The sequence below is a fragment of the Sinohyriopsis cumingii genome, chromosome 18, assembly GCF_028554795.1.
Source record: "Sinohyriopsis cumingii isolate HCF-2022 chromosome 18, ASM2855479v2, whole genome shotgun sequence".
In the NCBI taxonomy this organism is placed as follows: Eukaryota; Metazoa; Mollusca; class Bivalvia; order Unionida; family Unionidae; genus Sinohyriopsis; species Sinohyriopsis cumingii.
The window spans coordinates 92342823-92370537 of record NC_142978.1 but is presented as its reverse complement, the minus strand read 5'-3'; the positions used below and the strand labels follow the sequence as shown (position 1 = coordinate 92370537).

Genomic DNA, 27715 nt, shown 5'->3' with positions numbered 1-27715 from the left:
TACATTCATGATTTATGATACTTCGTGGCCAAATCTATACATAACATTGACTGATTATAAATGACAACAACTCGCTTATGAAAAGTGCCCAACATAAACTTAGTGACGTTTCAGAGATTTAAGAATATTTCTTACAATTAAGGTAAAATTAAAATGCGCGCGCAATGGCTGGACAAAAATAATTGTAAAAGAATTGATAAAGAGAATAAACAAGTCAAATGGTTATTGCGTATTGTTTCAATGCCTTACCTGTATATTGTACTTTAAAGTCTGCAGAATTTTCATGCATCTATACTATGACGTAATTTCCTATCCACCGGTTTACAGCTACACATTGTCTTCGCAATCTAATGTGAAAAGAAATTTGACTATAAAGTGTACTGTTCAGTTTTACTTGCTTCAATATTGTGTTCTTTCGAAAGTGAACACAATCAAGCCGTATACTAATACCTTGAATTATTTGTTTTCAAAATGTAGTTCTTTTAATTTTATTTAACAGTCTACAAATTATCAAAAAACAACGAATAAGAGATCAATTAAGTTGAAGGCTTTAATCGAAGTTTCTTTAATGTTTTGATCTCGACGGCTTATAATAGAATCCCTAAAAGCAGTACACATTTTGCTATTGCAATAAGTTTCTTTACCGTGTTGGACCGCTCCGGTGGGCTAGTGGTTTGAGCGTCCGCCTCGGATGCGGGAGGTTGGAGTTTCAATTCACGGGCGAGTCGTACAAAGGACATAAAAATGGTATTAACAGCTGCCTCGCAAATAGTCCGATAAATCAACACCACAAATCTGTGTTGATACTGATGGACGATGTTGTGGTATCAGCCCCTCATCAGAGAATCAGCATCATCACGGGTGAAAGACTGATTTATCGGCATACCTCGCTAGTCGCTCAGCATTAAGAGGTTAGATATAGGACTGGTTGACCTTGTTTCAGGATAATGTGACTGAGTGGGACATCATGCTACATGTCTGTGTCATGATGCCCCGGTGCTAGACATCACTGCGGACATCGTAGCGATATGACTCAAAAGATTGTTAAAGCTACGTTAAAAATTCAAATCACACTCACACAAACAATTATATATCTATATCTTTATCTATATCTATATCTATATCTATATCTATATATATATATATATATATATATATATATATATATATATATATATATATATAATTCCTTAAGTATATATTAGGACTGATGATCCCTTGTTATATTCTCTTGTTTATAGCATCATACAATGGATAAAATCATGCATCGTGGATACATTAGATATGAACTCGTTCTCGTTTTGTAATGCTCTATCAGTTATCACATTGTGTACTCTTTATGTTGGTCACATTCATGTCATATGTAAAGTCAAATACGATTGAAATATCCATCAATCTCATATATATTGTTTAATGTCTGTTGAAGAATATTTGCAAACATCGAGACAAAGTGGACGAAGTAGAAACATGATTAAAAACGTTGAACTCGTCCGGGATTTGAACCCGGGACCTCTCGCACCCTAAGCGAGAATCATACCCCTAGACCAACGAGCCGTGTCGAAAAAGAGAATGTGAAGATTAATGATGGAAGTTGTATAGTATAATGCAGCATATCTCCATCTTTTTATCATTGATGTATACCTGCACCAAGTTACTTTCATGTTTTATGATACAGCGTTGCAAAATCCATAGATGACGTTGGGTAATGACGACTGACAAGATAACGCTTGTGAAATGTGCTAAAACTGAACTTATCAGTGACGATCAGATGTATGATAAAGGACATTTTGTAATAGTATTTAAAGGTTAAATTGCATCAAAATACTGAAACAGACTTTTGAAACATTGATAAACAGAATATATAAATCAAATGATAAAGCTTTACATGTTCAATGCATTACATGTATACTATATTTCACGATGAGCAGAATTATGTCACGCATTCTTTGTATTTTGTTTCCATCCTTCGGCTTACAGCAACGAATAGTCTTTGCAATTTAATGCGAAGTGATATTTAGTTATGGTGGATACTGGTCAATGATACATTACTTCAATGTTATGAATTTTTCAGACATATCGCTACGATGTCTGAAAACCATTATTCGATAACAACAAAATCTACTACAACTTATTTAGCGCCATAAGAGAAACAGAAAGATCTGCATCCAATTGTTTTTGTGTGTTCCAGATTGTTGAAATTTCTGTTAAGTTTTGGGAACACTCATTGAAGAATATAGGTGTTTCAACGACTATGTAGTAATTGGTGTTGAAAGGCAATATTACTCGACTGATTAATGTGATGTATTATCTCATCGAAACAATGTAACAAATTGTTCAATTTCTACTTTCTTTGATATTATTTAATCTGAATATCGTCATGTAGATATGACGTTATTAGATGAAAGATACATACTATTGATTATCGAATTGTCATTGCTGTTTTCACTTGTCTAGACTTATACGTGACATGCGCAAGCTAATCTGCTTATCTATATTACAATTCTGACAGCTATAGAAAATGGACATCTTTAGAACTAAAACCATCATACATGGGATAAAATCGTGCGTCGCACAGAGATAAGAAATGAGTACCTTCTCGTTTTATAGCTGTTATACCAATCATCATTTCTATGTGTGCTCTTGATGATGGCCTTGATCATGTCATCAGCAAAGTTCGATGAGATTTAATTTTCAATATACCTGGTGTATATAGTTCTTAATGTCTTTTTTGTAGAATATTTGTTTACAGGTTTGGTTGTACTATCGTATATAAATACAAAGAGGACGCTAATTTTTCATGCGAATATCGTCTCGTTTTCTTTTATAAATAACTGATATAGCACCAAGTCACATTCACATAATTCTTTGTATTGAAAATGTGTGACCAAATATCACACATTCAGTCACAATATTTACGATTCTATTTCGTTGTCATTAGTGCAGGCCAGGTGTCTAATGTTTAGACCTTCCTGTTACTGAATTACATGCTGTACGAGAGTTATGATACCCAAAGATATAACTAGTTCCTTTGACCAACGATTTATGCTGTCGAATACACCTGTCACTCTTTAGGCACACATTTGTCTTGCACTGATGTTTTTGTCAATATGTCATTGTACACAAATGTTAATCAGACCTTTGTGTAGATATATACTTTTAGTTACATATATGTATTAGTGCATGTGACCAGGTTTAGCGGTGAGATGTTGTGTGCTATTTGAAACAATTAAAATGAAGAGTTTAGAAAAAAGTGAAGAAAGATTCGGCATTATAGTAACGATAGAGACAAAGTGGGCGACGTGAAACATAATAAAATATTGGGCTCGTCCGGGATTCGAACCCGGGACCTCTCGCACCCGAAGCGAGAATCATACCCCTAGACCAACGAGCCGTAGTTAAAAATTATATCTGTTCCGATAATTGCCTGTATGACAAGTTTAATAGTGTTGGCTAAACATTTAATGCAGCATACCTCAGTGGATTTTGTCATTACTGTATGGTTTTGCTAGCTTACGGTCAAGTTTTATGATACAGCGTGGCAGAATATATAAATGACATTGACATATGATAAGTGTCAAAAAACCACTTACGAAAAGTCCACAAAATGTGTCTTCGCTAAATACAACACCATCCCAGCTTCATACTGTTAAAACACTAGTTCGTTTACTGTTCTTTTTTAAAAGTTGCTTAGACATTCCTTCTTAGCAGTTAACGTTCAGGAACTAGTCAGTAACCATTGTGAGCATTGTGTAGATTTTCAGTTTCATCAGGGTCAGCTACCAAAATATAGCCATTTTAAGACGTATGAATATATCCGTTTAATTCGACCAACAGGAAATGCTTTCATCATAGCCGATCATATAAATTATTAGGACCAACTATACACTTGAACAAATAAATATATTTTCGTCATAACAATTAAGAAATGAATTATTATCTTTAGCATATTTTTTCAACACAATAATAATACCATCCCTTTATCCCAATTCAATAAAGAGATGCATAACAATATATGTTAATACTTCTAATTCAGCTTTGGGGTTCTTTAACTACTGTATTCAAATATTACATGGAGTACTTACACAAATGGTACTACCAGATGCCTCTTTTGGCGCTCAGCATTAAGAGGTTAGTGTTAGGACTGGTCGGCCTGGTGTTAGGATAATGTGACTGGGTGGGATATCATAATACATGTCTGCGGCATGATGCCCCACTGCTAGACATCACTATAAAGTGGCACATTGCAGGTATCGAAGTGATATGACTGAAAAACTGTTAAAGCTACGTTCAAAATCAAAATCGCTTCACATCACTGTTGTTTAGCGCATGGAATTCCTATAGATAACTCGGAAGAAAAAGCAAGCTTCTCTTGTAATCAATGAAACTGAGTGTTGCCTTCATGGAAATGTAAAACCTTGAGTCATTCCTTCCGGTATTTGGAGTATAAAAAAATATCTAAGCTGGAATTAACCTTCGAGTAGTGTCAAAGAATGAACTCTCCAACTAGAATTATGGCGGCTGACGCATTTTCATTGCTGTCGATTCAACGTCCCAGAGGCATGGTATCAAATGGAACAGAAGAGATAATCGATGCTTTGAATGGTGCACTGCTGTTATATGCACCAAAAGGTTTCGCATGACAATGTGTGTAAATAATCTTTACCACGTGCCTAACGACTTTTATTAAACACTCTTGGTCTAGATTTGTAGGCGTGATTTTGGCTATGATTGCTGTAGATATTTGGAAGAAGAGACGTGTAGCATCATCTCGGATAGGTCTTCATATATTTAATTCGTTAAGTATTAGCACTGATAATCCTTTTTTACATTTCCATGCTTATATCGTTATACATGGGATACAATTGTGCACCGTAGATAGATTAGAAATGTATCTGTTTACTCTTGTTGTTGGCCATGGTCATACCATTTGTAAAGCATGATAAATTGAAATGTCTATATATCTCCTGTATGAACTTTTAAATGTCTTTTGACGAATATTAGCTTGCAGACATGATTATAAGAACCGCTATAGCTACATTGAGGACGCTGATTTTTCAAGCGTATTTTGGCACCCTTGATTTTATATAAAACAAAATTGGTATACCAACAACTCGTATTCACATAATTACTTTCCACTGAAAAATGTGCAATAATATACCATATATGTAGTCAGATAATTTACGATGACACTACATTGACAATTCTTTGTTATCAATATCAGATTGTCATTGTGTACAGGTGTTACTCAGAGCTTAGTGAAGAAATGTATATTTCATTGCTTATCTGGCTTGGCTGTTAGACGCTTTTGCTCTTTAAAGGAATTAAAACAAAATGTGGGCTTAATAAGTTTTAGTAAAGTAGGATATTATCGATGGCGACAAAGTGGGCAAATTAAAACATGATAAAATGTTGGGCTCGTCCGGGATTTGAACCCGGGACCTCTCGCACCCTAAGCGAGAATCATACCCCTAGACCAACGAGCCGTGATGATGAAATGTCTGTTCCGATAATTGTATGAATGTCAAGTTTAAAGATGGATGTTGTACGTTGTAATGATGCATACCTCGCTTTATTTATTATTGCTGTATGCCTTCACCAGGTTACGTTCATGTGTATGATCCAGCGTCGCAAAATCTATGAATGACATTGAGTAAATGACGATTGACAAGATAACGTTTATAAAAAGAGCTCAAACTGAATTTATCGGTGATCATCGAAGTTACATTTGAATGGTACATGCCCATATTAGATTTTCTTTAATGTTTTCATTGTAACCGCTTCTAAAATAGAATTCCCTGATAGCAATAGCCATTTGTTGTTATTGCATCAAAATTTGTTTCCAGTTTTCTTTGGTATTTTTGTTTTTGTCATGTTTTAGTTATTATCAAAGTAGCTGTATTTGTGTTTTAAAGTTGGAATTCCACAGAACTAGGAAATGTACATATAAATGGACAGTATCATATAATTAGTCCATTAAACACTGGATCGCGCTTGAAAAAGGCAATGTTGTCATCGTGTATACTTTGTAATCTCACGTAAACTAAAGATACTAATAGAAAAGATTTGGTGTAGTTACTTTTGGACTTATAAATACAATAACATTTCGTTGTGTTTAGCGCATGAAATTTCGATTGATGACTCGAATGGAAAAACCAGCTCGTCTAGCAATGAAAGCAAAAGAGTGTTACCTTCATGGAAGCGTGAAACATTGAGTCATTCAATCAGGTATTCAGAGTGAGTATAACATTATTTCAGCTGGAATTACCATCTTGTAGTTGCAAAAACATTACCTTTACAACTAGAATTGAGGTGGTTGAAGCTTTTGTATTGCTTTCTGTCAAGTGATATTCCCAGAGACATGGTGTAAGTTCCAACAGAAGAGAGAACTTTCCGTTGAATGTTGCATAGCTTTTATCTTATATAACAAAACATTTTGCATGCTAATGTGTCTTTGCAGACCTCACCACGTGTTTATGGAATGCTCGCCTGTTTCTCACTCCAATGAAATGAATCTGTTTAATGTTATATTGTTTATAGGCTTTCTGATATAACTATATCATGGATCTCCTATATGTAAATCATAATGACCATATTGTTTTCATCATATATAGCCTTTGGTTAGTTCATATTAGGTCCTTTGATTCATTTGTTTTCTTAAAGTCGACTGTCAAGTAATTTGTATGTGTAATTAATGATTACGCATTATACCTTAAGTAAAATGTCCTCAAATTTCTTTTCCCCGTACAGCGTTACCCCCGAGAGTCGTTTATTGACGTTTTAAGGTATATCCAAATACGCTGTTCGGTTCACCCAATGCTGCACGAGCAAAGTGCTTCAAGTGGGAAGATAAATTACCTTGAATTCTCTAGCCGTGGATTGCACCATGATCAGGGTATTTTTAAAGTCAAGTCACACAGTAATATCATTAAGCAACACATTTTATTTTGGAGCATTCCACTTTGCAGGAGTTATCTTAAGCCGTAGAGTGGTCTGAATCTGAAGGTCTGATTCTGGAAGTGTGAATTTGGAGGTTTCACAATGGGCCTGGATTTTGAGCTCTGATTTTGACTGAAGTTGATATCTGGGATGCATAATCTGGGATTCAATGTGCGATTTTGTATAACCTGTGTGCCGCTGTCAGTGGTGAACATGCCTCCGATCAATATAGTCTCCCGTGGTAAAGGACCAAAACTTCAAGACCAACGGCTCTGCAGTGTCTAAGGAGGTTTTTGATGGATTCTAGACAGAATGGGCGTGTCGGGCCATTAGTTTGGACTCAGAACGGTGGGAAATCGGAACGCACTTTTCAAAGACAAGATTGCCAGCGTTTGTATTTTGCTACGATCTCTCTGAAAATAAAGAAGCTAATTGAAAAGACTCGATGTGTTTCCTCTTGGACTTTGAAATACAATGCTATTTTGTTTGGATTACCGCATGGAATTTCGATAGATGACTCGCAAGAAAAGCTCAGCTCATCTTGTAATGAAAGCAAAAGAATGTAACCTTTATGGAAACGTGAGTCACTCTCTCGGACAGAGTAGATAAAAAATATTTTGGCTAGAATTATCCTTCCAGTAGTTGCAAAAACATTACTTATTAAACTGTAATTTAGGTGACTGAAGCATGTTCATTACTTCCTGTCGATACAACGTCCTAGAGGTTTGGTTTCATTTGGAAAAGAAGAGATTATCTATTTAATTATCTATTAGCATTCATAGTCCCTTTTTAAAGTTGTTTATATTATCATGCATGACATAAAATTGTTCATCGTATTTAGATTAGGAATGAACTCGTTTTGTATACATTAAATCAGTTATCATCTTGTCTGTGTACTTTTGATGTTGACCATGGTCATTTCATCTGTAAAGTGAATATAGTTTTAAAGATCTTTTTGCTTGTAGGATTGTTTAAGCTATCTTCTGTATCTACACTGAGGACGCTAAGTTTTCAAGCGTATGTTGTCAACCTTGTTCTTATAAATAAGTGGAATAACACCAACTCAGTCACATGATTCTTTGTACTTAAAAGTGTGAAGCAAAATCGCATACGTTGTCACATAATTTACGATGCCGTTTCATAGTCAATTAGGGAAGGACATGTATGTAATGATTATACATTTATCATCAATCTGCCATTGTACACAGGTGTTGATCGAGCTTAGTGTATAAATATATATTTCATTACATATATTTAATTCATGCAGAGACTAGCCTAGCTGTTAGACGTTTGTGCTCCTTGAAGCAATTAAACAGATAGTGAGTTTAGAAATTTAAAGTGAAGAAAAATTCAACATTATTGTATCGATCACCACAAACTGGGCAGCATAACACATGCTAAACTGTTGCGCTCGTTCGGGACTTCTCGCTCCCTATGCAAGAATAACACCCCTATATCAACAAGCCGTGTTGAAAATAAGATTTTTCCGATAATAACATGCGTATCAAGTTTAATTTTGTAAGGTGGACATTTTAATGCAGCATAACTCGATTGATTTATCAATGATGTATGTGTTTACTTGGTTACATTCATGATTTATGATACTTCGTGGCCAAATCTATACATAACATTGACTGATTATAAATGACAACAACTCACTTATGAAAAGTGCCCAAAATAAACTTAGTGACGTTCAGAGATTTAAGAATATTTCTTACAATTAAGGTAAAATTAAAATGCGCGCGCAATGGCTGGACAAAAATAATTGTAAAAGAATTGATAAAGAGAATAAACAAGTCAAATGGTTATTGCGTATTGTTTCAATGCCTTACCTGTATATTGTACTTTAAAGTCTGCACAATTTTCACGCATCTATACTATGACGTAATTTCCTATCCACCGGTTTACAGCTACACATTGTCTTCGCAATCTAATGTGAAAAGAAATTTGACTATAAAGTGTACTGTTCAGTTTTACTTGCTTCAATATTGTGTTCTTTCGAAAGTGAACACAATCAAGCCGTATACTAATATCTTGAATTATTTGTTTTCAAAATGTAGTTCTTTTAATTTTGTTTAACAGTCTACAAATTATCAAAAAACAACGAATAAGAGATCAATTAAGTTGAAGGCTTTAATCGAAGTTTCTTTAATATTTTGATTTCGACGGCTTATAATAGAATCCCTAAAAGCAGTACACATTTTGCTATTGCAATAAGTTTCTTTACCGTGTTGGACCGCTCCGGTGGGCTAGTGGTTTGAGCGTCCGCCTCGGATGCGGGAGGTTGGAGTTTCAATTCACGGGCGAGTCGTACAAAGGACATAAAAATGGTATTAACAGCTGCCTCACAAATAGTCCGATAAATCAACACCACAAATCTGTGTTGATACTGATGGACGATGTTGTGGTATCAGCCCCTCATCAGAGAATCAGCATCATCACGGGTGAAAGACTGATTTATCGGCATACCTCGCTAGTCGCTCAGCATTAAGAGGTTAGATATAGGACTGGTTGACCTTGTTTCAGGATAATGTGACTGAGTGGGACATCATGCTACATGTCTGTGTCATGATGCCCCGGTGCTAGACATCACTGCGGACATCGTAGCGATATGACTCAAAAAATTGTTAAAGCTACGTTAAAAATTCAAATCACACTCACACACACAATTATATATATATATATATATATATATATATATATATATATATATATATATATATATATATATATATATATATATATATATATATATATATATATATATATATATATATATATATATATATATATATATAATTAAGTATATATTAGGACTGATGATCCCTTGTTATATTCTCTTGTTTATAGCATCATACAATGGATAAAATCATGCATCGTGGATACATTAGATATGAACTCGTTCTCGTTTTGTAATGCTCTATCAGTTATCACATTGTGTACTCTTTATGTTGGTCACATTCATGTCATATGTAAAGTCAAATACGATTGAAATATCCATCAATCTCATATATATTGTTTAATGTCTCTTGAAGAATATTTGCAAACATCGAGACAAAGTGGACGAAGTAGAAACTTGATTAAAAACGTTGGGCTCGTCCGGGATTTGAACCCGGGACCTCTCGCATCCTAAGCGAGAATCATACCCCTAGACCAACGAGCCGTGTCGAAAAAGAGAATGTGAAGATTAATGATGGAAGTTGTATAGTATAATGCAGCATATCTCCATCTTTTTATCATTGATGTATACCTGCACCAAGTTACTTTCATGCTTTATGATACAGCGTTGCAAAATCCATAGATGACGTTGGGTAATGACGACTGACAAGATAACGCTTGTGAAATGTGCTAAAACTGAACTTATCAGTGACGATCAGATGTATGATAAAGGACATTTTGTAATAGTATTTAAAGATTAAATTGCATCAAAATACTGAAACAGACTTTTGAAACATTGATAAACAGAATATATAAATCAAATGATAAAGCTTTACATGTTCAATGCATTACATGTATACTATATTTCACGATGAGCAGAATTATGTCACGCATTCTTTGTATTTTGTTTCCATCCTTCGGCTTACAGCAACGAATAGTCTTTGCAATTTAATGCGAAGTGATATTTAGTTATGGTGGATACTGGTCAATGATACATTACTTCAATGTTATGAATTTTTCAGGCATATCGCTACGATGTCTGAAAACCATTATTCGATAACAACAAAATCTACTACAACTTATTTAGCGCCATAAGAGAAACAGAAAGATCTGCATCCAATTGTTTTTGTGTGTTCCAGATTGTTGAACTTTCTGTTAAGTTTTGGGAACACTCATTGAAGAATATAGGTGTTTCAACGACTATGTAGTAATTGGTGTTGAAAGGCAATATTACTCGACTGATTAATGTGATGTATTATCTCATCGAAACAATGTAACAAATTGTTCAATTTCTACTTTCTTTGATATTATTTAATCTGAATATCATCATGTAGATAAGACGTTATTAGATGAAAGATACATACTATTGATTATCGAATTGGTCATTGCTGTTTTCACTTGTCTAGACTTACACGTGACATGCGCAAGCTAATCTGCTTATCTATATTACAATTCTGACAGCTATAGAAAATGGACATCTTTAGAACTAAAACCATCATACATGGGATAAAATCGTGCGTCGCACAGAGATAAGAAATGAGTACCTTCTCGTTTTATAGCTGTTATACCAATCATCATTTCTATGTGTGCTCTTGATGATGGCCTTGATCATGTCATCAGCAAAGTTCGATGAGATTTAATTTTCAATATACCTTGTGTATATAGTTCTTAATGTCATTTTTGTAGAATATTTGTTTACAGGTTTGGTTGTACTATCGTATATAAATACAAAGAGGACGCTAATTTTTCATGCGAATATCGTCTCGTTTTCTTTTATAAATAACTGATATAGTACCAAGTCACATTCACATAATTCTTTGTATTGAAAATGTGTGACCAAATATCACACATTCAGTCACAATATTTACGATTCTATTTCGTTGTCATTAGTGCAGGCCAGGTGTCTAATGTTTAGACCTTCCTGTTACTGAATTACATGCTGAACGAGAGTTATGATACCCAAAGATATAACTAGTTCCTTTGACCAACGATTTATGCTGTCGAATACACCTGTCACTCTTTAGGCACACATTTGTCTTGCACTGATGTTTTTGTCAATATGTCATTGTACACAAATGTTAATCAGACCTTTGTGTAGATATATACTTTTAGTTACATATATTTATTAGTGCATGTGACCAGGTTTAGCGGTGAGATGTTTTGTGCTATTTGAAACAATTAAAATGAATAGTTTAGAAAAAAGTGAAGAAAGATTCGGCATTATAGTAACGATAGAGACAAAGTGGGCGACGTGAAACATAATAAAATATTGGGCTCGTCCGGGATTCGAACCCGGGACCTCTCGCACCCGAAGCGAGAATCATACCCCTAGACCAACGAGCCGTAGTTAAAAATTATATCTGTTCCGATAATTGCCTGTATGACAAGTTTAATAGTGTTGGCTAAACATTTAATGCAGCATACCTCAGTGGATTTTGTCATTACTGTATGGTTTTGCTAGCTTACGGTCAAGTTTTATGATACAGCGTGGCAGAATATATAAATGACATTGACATATGATAAGTGTCAAAAAACCACTTACGAAAAGTCCACAAAATGTGTCTTCGCTAAATACAACACCATCCCAGCTTCATACTGTTAAAACACTAGTTCGTTTACTGTTCTTTTTTAAAAGTTGCTTAGACATTCCTTCTTAGCAGTTAACGTTCAGGAACTAGTCAGTAACCATTGTGAGCATTGTGTAGATTTTCTGTTTCATCAGGGTCAGCTACCAAAATATAGCCATTTTAAGACGTATGAATATATCCGTTTAATTCGACCAACAGGAAATGCTTTCATCATAGCCGATCATATAAATTATTAGGACCAACTATACACTTGAACAAATAAATATATTTTCGTCATAACAATTAAGAAATGAATTATTATCTTTAGCATATTTTTTCAACACAATAATAATACCATCCCTTTATCCCAATTCAATAAAGAGATGCATAACAATATATGTTAATACTTCTAATTCAGCTTTGGGGTTCTTTAACTACTGTATTCAAATAGTACATGGAGTACTTACACAAATGGTACTACCAGATGCCTCTTTTGGCGCTCAGCATTAAGAGGTTAGTGTTAGGACTGGTCGGCCTGGTGTTAGGATAATGTGACTGGGTGGGATATCATAATACATGTCTGCGGCATGATGCCCCACTGCTAGACATCACTATAAAGTGGCACATTGCAGGCATCGAAGCGATATGACTGAAAAACTGTTAAAGCTACGTTCAAAATCAAAATCGAATCACGTCACTGTTGTTTAGCGCATGGAATTCCTATAGATAACTCGGAAGAAAAAGCCAGCTTCTCTTGCAATCAATGAAACTGAGTGTTGCCTTCATGGAAATGTAAAACCTTGAGTCATTCCTTCCGGTATTTGGAGTATAAAAAAATATCTAAGCTGGAATTAACCTTCGAGTAGTGTCAAAGAATGAACTCTCCAACTAGAATTATGGCGGCTGACGCATTTTCATTGCTGTCGATTCAACGTCCCAGAGGCATGGTATCAAATGGAACAGAAGAGATAATCGATGCTTTGAATGGTGCACTGCTGTTATATGCACCAAAAGGTTTCGCATGACAATGTGTGTAAATAATCTTTACCACGTGCCTAACGACTTTTATTAAACACTCTTGGTCTAGATTTGTAGGCGTGATTTTGGCTATGATTGCTGTAGATATTTGGAAAAAGAGACGTGTAGCATCATCTCGGATAGGTCTTCATATATTTAATTCGTTAAGTATTACCACTGATAATCCTTTTTTACATTTCCATGCTTATATCGTTATACATGGGATACAATTGTGCACCGTAGATAGATTAGAAATGTATCTGTTTACTCTTGTTGTTGGCCATGGTCATACCATTTGTAAAGCATGATAAATTGAAATGTCTATATATCTCCTGTATGAAATTTTCAATGTCTTTTGACGAATATTAGCTTGCAGACATGATTATAAGAACCGCTATAGCTACATTGAGGACGCTGATTTTTCAAGCGTATTTTGGCACCCTTGATTTTATATAAAACAAAATTGGTATACCAACAACTCGTATTCACATAATTACTTTCCACTGAAAAATGTGCAATAATATACCATATATGTAGTCAGATAATTTACGATGACACTACATTGACAAGTCTTTGTTATCAATATCAGATTGTCATTGTGTACAGGTGTTACTCAGAGCTTAGTGAAGAAATGTATATTTCATTGCTTATCTGGCTTGGCTGTTAGACGCTTTTGCTCTTTAAAGGAATTTAAACAAAATGTGGGCTTAATAAGTTTTAGTAAAGTAGGATATTATCGATGGCGACAAAGTGGGCAAATTAAAACATGATAAAATGTTGGGCTCGTCCGGGATTTGAACCCGGGACCTCTCGCACCCTAAGCGAGAATCATACCCCTAGACCAACGAGCCGTGATGATGAAATGTCTGTTCCGATAATTGTATGAATGTCAAGTTTAAAGATGGATGTTGTACGTTGTAATGATGCATACCTCGCTTTATTTATTATTGCTGTATGCCTTCACCAGGTTACGTTCATGTGTATGATCCAGCGTCGCAAAATCTATGAATGACATTGAGTAAATGACGATTGACAAGATAACGTTTATAAAAAGAGCTCAAACTGAATTTATCGGTGATCATCGAAGTTACATTTGAATGGTACATGCCCATATTAGATTTTCTTTAATGTTTTCATTGTAACCGCTTCTAAAATAGAATTCCCTGATAGCAATAGCCATTTGTTGTTATTGCAACAAATTTTGTTTCCAGTTTTCTTTGGTATTTTTGTTTTTGTCATGTTTTAGTTATTATTAAAGTAGCTGTATTTGTGTTTTAAAGTTGGAATTCCACAGAACTAGGAAATGTACATATAAATGGACAGTATCATATAATTAGTCCATTAAACACTGAATCGCGCTTGCAAAAGGCAATGTTGTCATCGTGTATACTTTGTAATCTCACGTAAACTAAAGATACTAATAGAAAAGATTTGGTGTAGTTACTTTTGGACTTATAAATACAATAACATTTCGTTGTGTTTAGCGCATGAAATTTCGATTGATGACTCGAATGGAAAAACCCGCTCGTCTAGCAATGAAGGCAAAAGAGTGTTACCTTCATGGAAGCGTGAAACATTGAGTCATTCAATCAGGTATTCAGAGTGAGTATAACATTATTTCAGCTGGAATTACCATCTTGTAGTTGCAAAAACATTACCTTTACAACTAGAATTGAGGTGGTTGAAGCTTTTGTATTGCTTTCTGTCAAGTGATATTCCCAGAGACATGGTGTAAGTTCCAACAGAAGAGAGAACTTTCCGTTGAATGTTGCATAGCTTTTATCTTATATAACAAAACATTTTGCATGCTAATGTGTCTTTGCAGACCTCACCACGTGTTTATGGAATGCTCGCCTGTTTCTCACTCCAATGAAATGAATCTGTTTAATGTTTTATTGTTTATAGGCTTTCTGATATAAATATATCATGGATCTCCTATATGTAAATCATAATGACCATATTGTTTTCATCATATATAGCCTTTGGTTAGTTCATATTAGGTCCTTTGATTCATTTGTTTTCTTAAAGTCGACTGTCAAGTAATTGGTACGTGTAATTAATGATTACGCATTATACCTTAAGTAAAATGTCCTCAAATTTCTTTTCCCCGTACAGCGTTACCCCGAGAGTCGTTTATTGACGTTTTAAGGTATATCCAAATACGCTGTTCGGTTCACCCAATGCTGCACGAGCAAAGTGCTTCAAGTGGGAAGATAAATTACCTTGAATTCTCTAGCCGTGGATTGCACCATGATCAGGGTATTTTTAAAGTCAAGTCACACAGTAATATCATTAAGCAACACATTTTATTTTGGAGCATTCCACTTTGCAGGAGTTATCTTAAGTTGTAGAGTGGTCTGAATCTGAAGGTCTGATTCTGGAAGTGTGAATTTGGAGGTTTCACAATGGGCCTGGATTTTGAGCTCTGATTTTGACTGAAGTTGATATCTGGGATGCATAATCTGGGATTCAATGTGCGATTTTGTATAACCTGTGTGCCGCTGTCAGTGGTGAACATGCCTCCGATCAATATAGTCTCCCGTGGTAAAGGACCAAAACTTCAAGACCAACGGCTCTGCAGTGTCTAAGGAGGTTTTTGATGGATTCTAGACAGAATGGGCGTGTCGGGCCATTAGTTTGGACTCAGAACGGTGGGAAATCGGAACGCACTTTTCAAAGACAAGATTGCCAGCGTTTGTATTTTGCTACGATCTCTCTGAAAATAAAGAAGCTAATTGAAAAGACTCGATGTGTTTCCTCTTGGACTTTGAAATACAATGCTATTTTGTTTGGATTACCTCATGGAATTTCGATAGATGACTCGCAAGAAAAGCTCAGCTCATCTTGTAATGAAAGCAAAAGAATGTAACCTTTATGAAAACGTGAGTCACTCTCTCGGACAGAGTAGATAAAAAATATTTTGGCTAGAATTATCCTTCCAGTAGTTGCAAAAAGATTACTTATTAAACTGTAATTTAGGTGACTGAAGCATGTTCATTACTTCCTGTCGATACAACGTCCTAGAGGTTTGGTTTCATTTGGAAAAGAAGAGATTATCTATTTAATTATCTATTAGCATTCATAGTCCCTTTTTAAAGTTGTTTATATTATCATGCATGACATAAAATTGTTCATCGTATTTAGATTAGGAATGAACTCGTTTTGTATACATTAAATCAGTTATCATCTTGTCTGTGTACTTTTGATGTTGACCATGGTCATTTCATCTGTAAAGTGAATATAGTTTTAAAGATCTTTTTGCTTGTAGGATTGTTTAAGCTATCTTCTGTATCTACACTGAGGACGCTAAGTTTTCAAGCGTATGTTGTCAACCTTGTTCTTATAAATAAGTGGAATAACACCAACTCAGTCACATGATTCTTTGTACTTAAAAGTGTGAAGCAAAATCGCATACGTTGTCACATAATTTACGATGCCGTTTCATAGTCAATTAGGGAAGGACATGTATGTAATGATTATACATTTATCATCAATCTGCCATTGTACACAGGTGTTGATCGAGCTTAGTGTATAAATATATATTTCATTACATATATTTAATTCATGCAGAGACTAGCCTAGCTGTTAGACGTTTGTGCTCCTTGAAGCAATTAAACAGATAGTGAGTTTAGAAATTTAAAGTGAAGAAAAATTCAACATTATTGTATCGATCACCACAAATTGGGCAGCATAACACATGCTAAACTGTTGCGCTCGTTCGGGACTTCTCGCTCCCTATGCAAGAATAACACCCCTATATCAACAAGCCGTGTTGAAAATAAGATTTTTCCGATAATAACATGCGTATCAAGTTTAATTTTGTAAGGTGGACATTTTAATGCAGCATAACTCGATTGATTTATCAATGATGTATGTGTTTACTTGGTTACATTCATGATTTATGATACTTCGTGGCCAAATCTATACATAACATTGACTGATTATAAATGACAACAACTCACTTATGAAAAGTGCCCAAAATAAACTTAGTGACGTTCAGAGATTTAAGAATATTTCTTACAATTAAGGTAAAATTAAAATGCGCGCGCAATGGCTGGACAAAAATAATTGTAAAAGAATTGATAAAGAGAATAAACAAGTCAAATGGTTATTGCGTATTGTTTCAATGCCTTACCTGTATATTGTACTTTAAAGTCTGCACAATTTTCACGCATCTATACTATGACGTAATTTCCTATCCACCGGCTTACAGCTACACATTGTCTTCGCAATCTAATGTGAAAAGAAATTTGACTATAAAGTGTACTGTTCAGGTTTAATTGCTTCAATATTGTGTTCTTTCGAAAGTGAACACAATCAAGCCGTATACTAATACCTTGAATTATTTGTTTTCAAAATGTAGTTCTTTTAATTTTGTTTAACAGTCTACAAATTATCAAAAAACAACGAATAAGAGATCAATTAAGTTGAAGGCTTTAATCGAAGTTTCTTTAATGTTTTGATTTCGACGGCTTATAATAGAATCCCTAAAAGCAGTACACATTTTGCTATTGCAATAAGTTTCTTTACCGTGTTGGACCGCTCCGGTGGGCTAGTGGTTTGAGCGTCCGCCTCGGATGCGGGAGGTTGGAGTTTCAATTCACGGGCGAGTCGTACAAACGACATAAAAATGGTATTAACAGCTGGCTCACAAATAGTCCGATAAATCAACACCACAAATCTGTGTTGATACTGATGGACGATGTTGTGGTATCAGCCCCTCATCAGAGAATCAGCATCATCACGGGTGAAAGACTGATTAATCGGCATACCTCGCTAGTCGCTCAGCATTAAGAGGTTAGATATAGGACTGGTTGACCTTGTTTCAGGATAATGTGACTGAGTGGGACATCATGCTACATGTCTGTGTCATGATGCCCCGGTGCTAGACATCACTGCGGACATCGTAGCGATATGACTCAAAAAATTGTTAAAGCTACGTTAAAAATTCAAATCACACTCACACACACAATTATATATATATATATATATATATATATATATATATGTATATATATATATATATATATATATATATATATATATATATATATATATATATATATATATATATATATATATATATATATATATATAATTAAGTATATATTAGGACTGATGATCCCTTGTTATATTCTCTTGTTTATAGCATCATACAATGGATAAAATCATGCATCGTGGATACATTAGATATGAACTCGTTCTCGTTTTGTAATGCTCTATCAGTTATCACATTGTGTACTCTTTATGTTGGTCACATTCATGTCATATGTAAAGTCAAATACGATTGAAATATCCATCAATCTCATATATATTGTTTAATGTCTCTTGAAGAATATTTGCAAACATCGAGACAAAGTGGACGAAGTAGAAACATGATTAAAAACGTTGGGCTCGTCCGGGATTTGAACCCGGGACCTCTCACATCCTAAGCGAGAATCATACCCCTAGACCAACGAGCCGTGTCGAAAAAGAGAATGTGAAGATTAATGATGGAAGTTGTATAGTATAATGCAGCATATCTCCATCTTTTTATCATTGATGTATACCTGCACCAAGTTACTTTCATGCTTTATGATACAGCGTTGCAAAATCCATAGATGACGTTGGGTAATGACGACTGACAAGATAACGCTTGTGAAATGTGCTAAAACTGAACTTATCAGTGACGATCAGATGTATGATAAAGGACATTTTGTAATAGTATTTAAAGATTAAATTGCATCAAAATACTGAAACAGACTTTTGAAACATTGATAAACAGAATATATAAATCAAATGATAAAGCTTTACATGTTCAATGCATTACATGTATACTATATTTCACGATGAGCAGAATTATGTCACGCATTCTTTGTATTTTGTTTCCATCCTTCGGCTTACAGCAACGAATAGTCTTTGCAATTTAATGCGAAGTGATATTTAGTTATGGTGGATACTGGTCAATGATACATTACTTCAATGTTATGAATTTTTCAGGCATATCGCTACGATGTCTGAAAACCATTATTCGATAACAACAAAATCTACTACAACTTATTTAGCGCCATAAGAGAAACAGAAAGATCTGCATCCAATTGTTTTTGTGTGTTCCAGATTGTTGAACTTTCTGTTAAGTTTTGGGAACACTCATTGAAGAATATAGGTGTTTCAACGACTATGTAGTAATTGGTGTTGAAAGGCAATATTACTCGACTGATTAATGTGATGTATTATCTCATCGAAACAATGTAACAAATTGTTCAATTTCTACTTTCTTTGATATTATTTAATCTGAATATCATCATGTAGATAAGACGTTATTAGATGAAAGATACATACTATTGATTATCGAATTGGTCATTGCTGTTTTCACTTGTCTAGACTTACACGTGACATGCGCAAGCTAATCTGCTTATCTATATTACAATTCTGACAGCTATAGAAAATGGACATCTTTAGAACTAAAACCATCATACATGGGATAAAATCGTGCGTCGCACAGAGATAAGAAATGAGTACCTTCTCGTTTTATAGCTGTTATACCAATCATCATTTCTATGTGTGCTCTTGATGATGGCCTTGATCATGTCATCAGCAAAGTTCGATGAGATTTAATTTTCAATATACCTTGTGTATATAGTTCTTAATGTCATTTTTGTAGAATATTTGTTTACAGGTTTGGTTGTACTATCGTATATAAATACAAAGAGGACGCTAATTTTTCATGCGAATATCGTCTCGTTTTCTTTTATAAATAACTGATATAGTACCAAGTCACAATCACATAATTCTTTGTATTGAAAATGTGTGACCAAATATCACACATTCAGTCACAATATTTACGATTCTATTTCGTTGTCATTAGTGCAGGCCAGGTGTCTAATGTTTAGACCTTCCTGTTACTGAATTACATGCTGAACGAGAGTTATGATACCCAAAGATATAACTAGTTCCTTTGACCAACGATTTATGCTGTCGAATACACCTGTCACTCTTTAGGCACACATTTGTCTTGCACTGATGTTTTTGTCAATATGTCATTGTACACAAATGTTAATCAGACCTTTGTGTAGATATATACTTTTAGTTACATATATTTATTAGTGCATGTGACCAGGTTTAGCGGTGAGATGTTTTGTGCTATTTGAAACAATTAAAATGAATAGTTTAGAAAAAAGTGAGGAAAGATTCGGCATTATAGTAACGATAGAGACAAAGTGGGCGACGTGAAACATAATAAAATATTGGGCTCGTCCGGGATTCGAACCCGGGACCTCTCGCACCCGAAGCGAGAATCATACCCCTAGACCAACGAGCCGTAGTTAAAAATTATATCTGTTCCGATAATTGCCTGTATGACAAGTTTAATAGTGTTGGCTAAACATTTAATGCAGCATACCTCAGTGGATTTTGTCATTACTGTATGGTTTTGCTAGCTTACGGTCAAGTTTTATGATACAGCGTGGCAGAATATATAAATGACATTGACATATGATAAGTGTCAAAAAACCACTTACGAAAAGTCCACAAAATGTGTCTTCGCTAAATACAACACCATCCCAGCTTCATACTGTTAAAACACTAGTTCGTTTACTGTTCTTTTTTAAAAGTTGCTTAGACATTCCTTCTTAGCAGTTAACGTTCAGGAACTAGTCAGTAACCATTGTGAGCATTGTGTAGATTTTCTGTTTCATCAGGGTCAGCTACCAAAATATAGCCATTTTAAGACGTATGAATATATCCGTTTAATTCGACCAACAGGAAATGCTTTCATCATAGCCGATCATATAAATTATTAGGACCAACTATACACTTGAACAAATAAATATATTTTCGTCATAACAATTAAGAAATGAATTATTATCTTTAGCATATTTTTTCAACACAATAATAATACCATCCCTTTATCCCAATTCAATAAAGAGATGCATAACAATATATGTTAATACTTCTAATTCAGCTTTGGGGTTCTTTAACTACTGTATTCAAATAGTACATGGAGTACTTACACAAATGGTACTACCAGATGCCTCTTTTGGCGCTCAGCATTAAGAGGTTAGTGTTAGGACTGGTCGGCCTGGTGTTAGGATAATGTGACTGGGTGGGATATCATAATACATGTCTGCGGCATGATGCCCCACTGCTAGACATCACTATAAAGTGGCACATTGCAGGCATCGAAGCGATATGACTGAAAAACTGTTAAAGCTACGTTCAAAATCAAAATCGAATCACGTCACTGTTGTTTAGCGCATGGAATTCCTATAGATAACTCGGAAGAAAAAGCCAGCTTCTCTTGCAATCAATGAAACTGAGTGTTGCCTTCATGGAAATGTAAAACCTTGAGTCATTCCTTCCGGTATTTGGAGTATAAAAAAATATCTAAGCTGGAATTAACCTTCGAGTAGTGTCAAAGAATGAACTCTCCAACTAGAATTATGGCGGCTGACGCATTTTCATTGCTGTCGATTCAACGTCCCAGAGGCATGGTATCAAATGGAACAGAAGAGATAATCGATGCTTTGAATGGTGCACTGCTGTTATATGCACCAAAAGGTTTCGCATGACAATGTGTGTAAATAATCTTTACCACGTGCCTAACGACTTTTATTAAACACTCTTGGTCTAGATTTGTAGGCGTGATTTTGGCTATGATTGCTGTAGATATTTGGAAAAAGAGACGTGTAGCATCATCTCGGATAGGTCTTCATATATTTAATTCGTTAAGTATTAGCACTGATAATCCTTTTTTACATTTCCATGCTTATATCGTTATACATGGGATACAATTGTGCACCGTAGATAGATTAGAAATGTATCTGTTTACTCTTGTTGTTGGCCATGGTCATACCATTTGTAAAGCATGATAAATTGAAATGTCTATATATCTCCTGTATGAAATTTTCAATGTCTTTTGACGAATATTAGCTTGCAGACATGATTATAAGAACCGCTATAGCTACATTGAGGACGCTGATTTTTCAAGCGTATTTTGGCACCCTTGATTTTATATAAAACAAAATTGGTATACCAACAACTCGTATTCACATAATTACTTTCCACTGAAAAATGTGCAATAATATACCATATATGTAGTCAGATAATTTACGATGACACTACATTGACAAGTCTTTGTTATCAATATCAGATTGTCATTGTGTACAGGTGTTACTCAGAGCTTAGTGAAGAAATGTATATTTCATTGCTTATCTGGCTTGGCTGTTAGACGCTTTTGCTCTTTAAAGGAATTAAAACAAAATGTGGGCTTAATAAGTTTTAGTAAAGTAGGATATTATCGATGGCGACAAAGTGGGCAAATTAAAACATGATAAAATGTTGGGCTCGTCCGGGATTTGAACCCGGGACCTCTCGCACCCTAAGCGAGAATCATACCCCTAGACCAACGAGCCGTGATGATGAAATGTCTGTTCCGATAATTGTATGAATGTCAAGTTTAAAGATGGATGTTGTACGTTGTAATGATGCATACCTCGCTTTATTTATTATTGCTGTATGCCTTCACCAGGTTACGTTCATGTGTATGATCCAGCGTCGCAAAATCTATGAATGACATTGAGTAAATGACGATTGACAAGATAACGTTTATAAAAAGAGCTCAAACTGAATTTATCGGTGATCATCGAAGTTACATTTGAATGGTACATGCCCATATTAGATTTTCTTTAATGTTTTCATTGTAACCGCTTCTAAAATAGAATTCCCTGATAGCAATAGCCATTTGTTGTTATTGCAACAAATTTTGTTTCCAGTTTTCTTTGGTATTTTTGTTTTTGTCATGTTTTAGTTATTATTAAAGTAGCTGTATTTGTGTTTTAAAGTTGGAATTCCACAGAACTAGGAAATGTACATATAAATGGACAGTATCATATAATTAGTCCATTAAACACTGAATCGCGCTCGTAAAAGGCAATGTTGTCATCGTGTATACTTTGTAATCTCACGTAAACTAAAGATACTAATAGAAAAGATTTGGTGTAGTTACTTTTGGACTTATAAATACAATAACATTTCGTTGTGTTTAGCGCATGAAATTTCGATTGATGACTCGAATGGAAAAACCCGCTCGTCTAGCAATGAAGGCAAAAGAGTGTTACCTTCATGGAAGCGTGAAACATTGAGTCATTCAATCAGGTATTCAGAGTGAGTATAACATTATTTCAGCTGGAATTACCATCTTGTAGTTGCAAAAACATTACCTTTACAACTAGAATTGAGGTGGTTGAAGCTTTTGTATTGCTTTCTGTCAAGTGATATTCCCAGAGACATGGTGTAAGTTCCAACAGAAGAGAGAACTTTCCGTTGAATGTTGCATAGCTTTTATCTTATATAACAAAACATTTTGCATGCTAATGTGTCTTTGCAGACCTCACCACGTGTTTATGGAATGCTCGCCTGTTTCTCACTCTAATGAAATGAATCTGTTTAATGTTTGATTGTTTATAGGCTTTCTGATATAAATATATCATGGATCTCCTATATGTAAATCATAATGACCATATTGTTTTCATCATATATAGCCTTTGGTTAGTTCATATTAGGTCCTTTGATTCATTTGTTTTCTTAAAGTCGACTGTCAAGTAATTGGTACGTGTAATTAATGATTACGCATTATACCTTAAGTAAAATGTCCTCAAATTTCTTTTCCCCGTACAGCGTTACCCCGAGAGTCGTTTATTGACGTTTTAAGGTATATCCAAATACGCTGTTCGGTTCACCCAATGCTGCACGAGCAAAGTGCTTCAAGTGGGAAGATAAATTACCTTGAATTCTCTAGCCGTGGATTGCACCATGATCAGGGTATTTTTAAAGTCAAGTCACACAGTAATATCATTAAGCAACACATTTTATTTTGGAGCATTCCACTTTGCAGGAGTTATCTTAAGTTGTAGAGTGGTCTGAATCTGAAGGTCTGATTCTGGAAGTGTGAATTTGGAGGTTTCACAATGGGCCTGGATTTTGAGCTCTGATTTTGACTGAAGTTGATATCTGGGATGCATAATCTGGGATTCAATGTGCGATTTTGTATAACCTGTGTGCCGCTGTCAGTGGTGAACATGCCTCCGATCAATATAGTCTCCCGTGGTAAAGGACCAAAACTTCAAGACCAACGGCTCTGCAGTGTCTAAGGAGGTTTTTGATGGATTCTAGACAGAATGGGCGTGTCGGGCCATTAGTTTGGACTCAGAACGGTGGGAAATCGGAACGCACTTTTCAAAGACAAGATTGCCAGCGTTTGTATTTTGCTACGATCTCTCTGAAAATAAAGAAGCTAATTGAAAAGACTCGATGTGTTTCCTCTTGGACTTTGAAATACAATGCTATTTTGTTTGGATTACCTCATGGAATTTCGATAGATGACTCGCAAGAAAAGCTCAGCTCATCTTGTAATGAAAGCAAAAGAATGTAACCTTTATGAAAACGTGAGTCACTCTCTCGGACAGAGTAGATAAAAAATATTTTGGCTAGAATTATCCTTCCAGTAGTTGCAAAAAGATTACTTATTAAACTGTAATTTAGGTGACTGAAGCATGTTCATTACTTCCTGTCGATACAACGTCCTAGAGGTTTGGTTTCATTTGGAAAAGAAGAGATTATCTATTTAATTATCTATTAGCATTCATAGTCCCTTTTTAAAGTTGTTTATATTATCATGCATGACATAAAATTGTTCATCGTATTTAGATTAGGAATGAACTCGTTTTGTATACATTAAATCAGTTATCATCTTGTCTGTGTACTTTTGATGTTGACCATGGTCATTTCATCTGTAAAGTGAACATAGTTTTAAAGATCTTTTTGCTTGTAGGATTGTTTAAGCTATCTTCTGTATCTACACTGAGGACGCTAAGTTTTCAAGCGTATGTTGTCAACCTTGTTCTTATAAATAAGTGGAATAACACCAACTCAGTCACATGATTCTTTGTACTTAAAAGTGTGAAGCAAAATCGCATACGTTGTCACATAATTTACGATGCCGTTTCATAGTCAATTAGGGAAGGACATGTATGTAATGATTATACATTTATCATCAATCTGCCATTGTACACAGGTGTTGATCGAGCTTAGTGTATAAATATATATTTCATTACATATATTTAATTCATGCAGAGACTAGCCTAGCTGTTAGACGTTTGTGCTCCTTGAAGCAATTAAACAGATAGTGAGTTTAGAAATTTAAAGTGAAGAAAAATTCAACATTATTGTATCGATCACCACAAATTGGGCAGCATAACACATGCTAAACTGTTGCGCTCGTTCGGGACTTCTCGCTCCCTATGCAAGAATAACACCCCTATATCAACAAGCCGTGTTGAAAATAAGATTTTTCCGATAATAACATGCGTATCAAGTTTAATTTTGTAAGGTGTACATTTCAATGCAGCATAACTCGATTGATTTATCAATGATGTATGTGTTTACTTGGTTACATTCATGATTTATGATACTTCGTGGCCAAATCTATACATAACATTGACTGATTATAAATGACAACAACTCACTTATGAAAAGTGCCCAAAATAAACTTAGTGACGTTCAGAGATTTAAGAATATTTCTTACAATTAAGGTAAAATTAAAATGCGCGCGCAATGGCTGGACAAAAATAATTGTAAAAGAATTGATAAAGAGAATAAACAAGTCAAATGGTTATTGCGTATTGTTTCAATGCCTTACCTGTATATTGTACTTTAAAGTCTGCAGAATTTTCACGCATCTATACTATGACGTAATTTCCTATCCACCGGCTTACAGCTACACATTGTCTTCGCAATCTAATGTGAAAAGAAATTTGACTATAAAGTGTACTGTTCAGGTTTAATTGCTTCAATATTGTGTTCTTTCGAAAGTGAACACAATCAAGCCGTATACTAATACCTTGAATTATTTGTTTTCAAAATGTAGTTCTTTTAATTTTGTTTAACAGTCTACAAATTATCAAAAAACAACGAATAAGAGATCAATTAAGTTGAAGGCTTTAATCGAAGTTTCTTTAATGTTTTGATTTCGACGGCTTATAATAGAATCCCTAAAAGCAGTACACATTTTGCTATTGCAATAAGTTTCTTTACCGTGTTGGACCGCTCCGGTGGGCTAGTGGTTTGAGCGTCCGCCTCGGATGCGGGAGGTTGGAGTTTCAATTCACGGGCGAGTCGTACAAACGACATAAAAATGGTATTAACAGCTGGCTCACAAATAGTCCGATAAATCAACACCACAAATCTGTGTTGATACTGATGGACGATGTTGTGGTATCAGCCCCTCATCAGAGAATCAGCATCATCACGGGTGAAAGACTGATTTATCGGCATAAATCGCTAGTCGCTCAGCATTAAGAGGTTAGATATAGGACTGGTTGACCTTGTTTCAGGATAATGTGACTGAGTGGGACATCATGCTACATGTCTGTGTCATGATGCCCCGGTGCTAGACATCACTGCGGACATCGTAGCGGTATGACTCAAAAAATTGTTAAAGCTACGTTAAAAATTCAAATCACACTCACACACACAATTATATATATATATATATATATATATATATATATATATATATATATATATATATATATATATATATATATAATTAAGTATATATTAGGACTGATGATCCCTTGTTATATTCTCTTGTTTATAGCATCATACAATGGATAAAATCATGCATCGTGGATACATTAGATATGAACTCGTTCTCGTTTTGTAATGCTCTATCAGTTATCACATTGTGTACTCTTTATGTTGGTCACATTCATGTCATATGTAAAGTCAAATACGATTGAAATATCCATCAATCTCATATATATTGTTTAATGTCTCTTGAAGAATATTTGCAAACATCGAGACAAAGTGGACGAAGTAGAAACATGATTAAAAACGTTGGGCTCGTCCGGGATTTGAACCCGGGACCTCTCACATCCTAAGCGAGAATCATACCCCTAGACCAACGAGCCGTGTCGAAAAAGTTAATGTGAAGATTAATGATGGAAGTTGTATAGTATAATGCAGCATATCTCCATCTTTTTATCATTGATGTATACCTGCACCAAGTTACTTTCATGCTTTATGATACAGCGTTGCAAAATCCATAGATGACGTTGGGTAATGACGACTGACAAGATAACGCTTGTGAAATGTGCTAAAACTGAACTTATCAGTGACGATCAGATGTATGATAAAGGACATTTTGTAATAGTATTTAAAGATTAAATTGCATCAAAATACTGAAACAGACTTTTGAAACATTGATAAACAGAATATATAAATCAAATGATAAAGCTTTACATGTTCAATGCATTACATGTATACTATATTTCACGATGAGCAGAATTATGTCACGCATTCTTTGTATTTTGTTTCCATCCTTCGGCTTACAGCAACGAATAGTCTTTGCAATTTAATGCGAAGTGATATTTAGTTATGGTGGATACTGGTCAATGATACATTACTTCAATGTTATGAATTTTTCAGGCATATCGCTACGATGTCTGAAAACCATTATTCGATAACAACAAAATCTACTACAACTTATTTAGCGCCAT

At 34.8% G+C, this 27715-nt stretch overlaps 10 non-coding genes across 10 annotated transcripts; all 10 read right to left on the bottom strand.

Annotated features, from left to right (window-relative positions):
• Nucleotides 1-1481: 1481 nt before the first annotated feature.
• On the bottom strand, nucleotides 1482-1554 carry Trnap-agg (transfer RNA proline (anticodon AGG)). Its single transcript has one exon. It is a non-coding gene; the product is annotated as a tRNA-Pro (tRNA).
• A 1765-nt stretch (nucleotides 1555-3319) lies between these two features.
• On the bottom strand, nucleotides 3320-3391 carry Trnap-cgg (transfer RNA proline (anticodon CGG)). The gene has a single exon. It is a non-coding gene; the product is annotated as a tRNA-Pro (tRNA).
• A 2020-nt stretch (nucleotides 3392-5411) lies between these two features.
• Trnap-agg (transfer RNA proline (anticodon AGG)) lies at nucleotides 5412-5483 on the bottom strand. The gene has a single exon. It is a non-coding gene; the product is annotated as a tRNA-Pro (tRNA).
• A 4544-nt stretch (nucleotides 5484-10027) lies between these two features.
• On the bottom strand, nucleotides 10028-10099 carry Trnap-agg (transfer RNA proline (anticodon AGG)). Its single transcript has one exon. It is a non-coding gene; the product is annotated as a tRNA-Pro (tRNA).
• Nucleotides 10100-11865: 1766 nt separating this feature from the next.
• Trnap-cgg (transfer RNA proline (anticodon CGG)) lies at nucleotides 11866-11937 on the bottom strand. The gene has a single exon. It is a non-coding gene; the product is annotated as a tRNA-Pro (tRNA).
• A 2020-nt stretch (nucleotides 11938-13957) lies between these two features.
• Trnap-agg (transfer RNA proline (anticodon AGG)) lies at nucleotides 13958-14029 on the bottom strand. Its single transcript has one exon. It is a non-coding gene; the product is annotated as a tRNA-Pro (tRNA).
• A 4539-nt stretch (nucleotides 14030-18568) lies between these two features.
• Trnap-agg (transfer RNA proline (anticodon AGG)) lies at nucleotides 18569-18640 on the bottom strand. The gene has a single exon. It is a non-coding gene; the product is annotated as a tRNA-Pro (tRNA).
• A 1766-nt stretch (nucleotides 18641-20406) lies between these two features.
• On the bottom strand, nucleotides 20407-20478 carry Trnap-cgg (transfer RNA proline (anticodon CGG)). Its single transcript has one exon. It is a non-coding gene; the product is annotated as a tRNA-Pro (tRNA).
• A 2020-nt stretch (nucleotides 20479-22498) lies between these two features.
• Trnap-agg (transfer RNA proline (anticodon AGG)) lies at nucleotides 22499-22570 on the bottom strand. The gene has a single exon. It is a non-coding gene; the product is annotated as a tRNA-Pro (tRNA).
• Nucleotides 22571-27055: 4485 nt separating this feature from the next.
• Nucleotides 27056-27127, bottom strand: Trnap-agg (transfer RNA proline (anticodon AGG)). Its single transcript has one exon. It is a non-coding gene; the product is annotated as a tRNA-Pro (tRNA).
• Nucleotides 27128-27715: the final 588 nt, after the last annotated feature.